Source organism: Alligator sinensis, unplaced genomic scaffold (genome assembly GCF_000455745.1).
Source record: "Alligator sinensis unplaced genomic scaffold, ASM45574v1 scaffold341_2, whole genome shotgun sequence".
Classification (NCBI taxonomy): domain Eukaryota; kingdom Metazoa; phylum Chordata; order Crocodylia; family Alligatoridae; genus Alligator; species Alligator sinensis.
Window position 1 is genome coordinate 867,656 of NW_005842420.1, and position 3,314 is coordinate 870,969.

The following is a 3,314-nucleotide window of genomic DNA, read 5'->3' on the forward strand; positions in this document are numbered from 1 at the left end:
CAAGGATAACCTTCCAAACATAAACCAGTTGAAAAGCCAAAGCCCAAAGTCTGAGAAAGTCCAAAGACTGTTCTAGTATTTCATTTCTGCAGCAGCTTAGAGTTTTTCCAGGCTGTTGCAGTGAACACTGATAAGAGTCAAGCTAGTTTTCACTGCTGCTATATAAATCTATGGTTAATTATCCTTGGCTGCTCTCTGGGAAGCAGCAGAGGTAGTCTGTGGAGATACTACTAGGGAGTAGTATTCAAATACAGAGAAGATGGTAGAAATAAAGTAGCAAAGAAACATAAAGCATATCAGCAGTTAGGAAAGCTTTGGGTTGAGAGTAAGGCGCAGTGAGGAAATCAACTTTCTTCTTCCTCGGCAATAAGAGTATTGTAAATTTACCAGTCACCTACCAATCAATCACCTAGTAAGAAAGAAAGATTCCCTCCTTTTAGGGTAGGAGGAATGAGGCAGCACTGTTTTCTCACCTGGGTGCTGCTGCTGTGGTAACTGGCCTTTCATAATGAATCCTGGTTGGTCACACATTGGATAACACTGGTAAAATTTCTGGGCCATATATGTGAATAGATGCAGTGAGGTACTGCAAGAATAAATAAATGCAGGAAAGAGATATTCATGTTATTATGACAGACAAGAATTATAAGGTCCTGAGGAGAAAAGGAGCAGGAAGCAGATGCAGAAGAGAATAGGATCTTGTTACACATTGTACTTTGAGCTGCTCAAATGTCAATCATAGTGCTAGTTCAAGTTTGGAACAGTCACACCTTAAGGCTAAAAGCCTTCTCAGCCTGTCCCCCACCTGCATTGCTGTGATGTGTCACTAAAGGGCTGGCAATCAGGGGCCTGACTATGAGTTACAGCTGTGAGCTGCCACTATAAGGCTGGTAGGCCAGGACAGGCTTCTATGCTTGCTCTAGGTGTGGGGCTATGACATAGAGGTTGAAGGGGAAGGGGTGAGAACATGAAGCTGGGAGGCAGAGAGTTAATGGGATGGGCTAGGTAATGAAATGGGTGGTAGAAAGGAAATGAGGGAAGGGTTGTGAAATAAAGGAAGTCAGTAACCGAAAGATAAAATAAAAAAAGAAAAATAGTAACATAAAAAGAAATAAAGAGGAAGTAAATTAAATAAAGTCTCATGTTTTAATAAATTGGGATTTGGGATTGGGGTGTGCTGGTTATGTTTCCTGGGGTGGCTTGGAGGTGGGAACAGGGAAAGAAAGCACTTCTGGAAGAGCTACTGCCTCTTCCCTGGGAAGGAAGCCCCAGATCATGAAGACCTGATCAGGCCTCTACCTTGTTCCCCTACCACCTCCCATAGACCCCACTCCTAGACTTGCCTGTGCCCTGTGATCTGACTAGCTGGCCTGTGCTCTGCAGGTTGTTTGCATGGGGTTGCATCACTGGGAGTTGGAAGGAAGAACTGTCTTGGTGCCAGCCCTGCCCCCTGGACAGCAGAGTTCATGGGGTGGAAATTGTGTTCATACAGAACAGGAGGGTGGCAAGGAAACACTGCATCCTGGGATGCTGGAGGACTGCAACTTGGGCAGCTCATTTGTGGGGAGTGGCCACACATTAATGGAACATGAGCAGGGTAACATGGATCAGAGATAAACCTGCCCTGGAGTGACATAACTTTAAGATGCTTACAGTGTGCTTAAAACAAGTTTCAGGTGTTAATGTGCAGACAATCCAGGTGTTAAGAGCTCCAAGAGCTGCCCAATATTATTGTGTAAGGGCATTGTCACACAATCATTTTGGGTGGCTCATCCACACACTAACACCTGAAATATGGGCAGGGTAAATCACATTGGAAGTACACTTTTCACTGTGGCTGGCAGCCTTGCCCCTCATGGCTTGATCCTGATTGTCCGGGAAACTGAACAGCGATGAGCTTTGGGGCCACCAGGGCCTCTCAGCCACTCAGCAGTGCAGTATAGCCAAGCCCACCGTGCCAAAAATCATGAGACAAACTCTTTAAAAAATCAAGAGATTGGCATGTAAATCATGAGATGCTATTTTTGAAGTGGGTGTGTGGAGAGAGTTACTTGTGAAGGTGTTGGGGGCTGTGGGTGTGTGTGGAGGGTTTAGAGCTTGGGGGGGAGGAGGGTCCCACATGCCCTGGCAGGATGCAGGGTACTGTGGGTTAGGAGTAAGAAGCAGCAGCAGGGCCGGAAAGGCTGTGGCATGGAAGTGAGGAGCAAACAGACAGAGATGCACACAGACACTGACAGACACAGACAGCCCCCAGCTGGTAAGTGGAGGGAAAGGGGCAGGGGGGAAAGGGAAGCAGCAGGGGAGGAGATCGAGGCCCCCATGGTGAGGGAGGGAGTGGGGCAGGAGCAGGGCCAGGGGTGAATGGGGGCTGGGGGCCCAAGCAGGTTGTCCAGAGGCACAGGGAAGGGGAGCAGCTCCCCACAGCAGCACACACCCCTAGGGGAGAGATGCGGGGCATGTGTTCCCCACGAGGCAAAAGTAGACTGCCCACTGCGGGCTTGGGGCTCTGTGCCGTGCTGCCTTTGCCCCGGGAGCTCAGCCATGTGACCCCAGTGTGCCTCCTGCCGCCGGGCGGCCAGGAGATGTGTCACGTAGCTAATACATCCCATGTCCTCTGCCTACCCGGTGGGCAGCAATGGCATCATGTGACTGAGCTCCTGGGGCAAGGCAGCAGTTGCAGAGTCCCAGCCCACAGCAGGCAGCTTGCCTCGACTCCGCGGGGGACACAGGCCCCCATGCTGGCCATGCCTCCCCAAGGGTGTTCACTGCTGCGATGAGCTGTGCCTTTCCCCAGCACCTCTGGATGACCCACCGAGCCCTGGGGCCCCATTCACTCCTGCCCTTGCCCCACTCCCTACCTCACTGCGGGGGCCTCAATCTCCCCCACACCTCTTCCCTCTCCTCCATCCCTTTCACTCCACTTACCAGCTGGGAAAATCTGGAGATCTGAGGGTTGGATCTGGAGATTGCAAGTCGGAGTTATTTTGACTTTGAAATCCCGAGTCTCGTGATGGTTTCAGGACAGTTGGCATTACTGTCAGTAGAGGAAAGACACAGCAAAACGAGCAAAATTAAAGGAACTACTGTGCTGCACATTTCCAGCACAATTTAGGTAGATCCATTGGCAAGGCGTAGAGGGTGCACGCGGGTGCACATACACCCCCTGAGCTTGGCGGTGCACCCCCTGAAAAATGTGCCACCAATGCTGCTGGTGGTGCCTGTGGGCGGTTGCCCCTCATCAATCCCCCCTTCCCCCCTGTCACCAGGTGGCATCTGTGGGTGGTCACTGATTGCTGGTCAACACTTACTCCCCC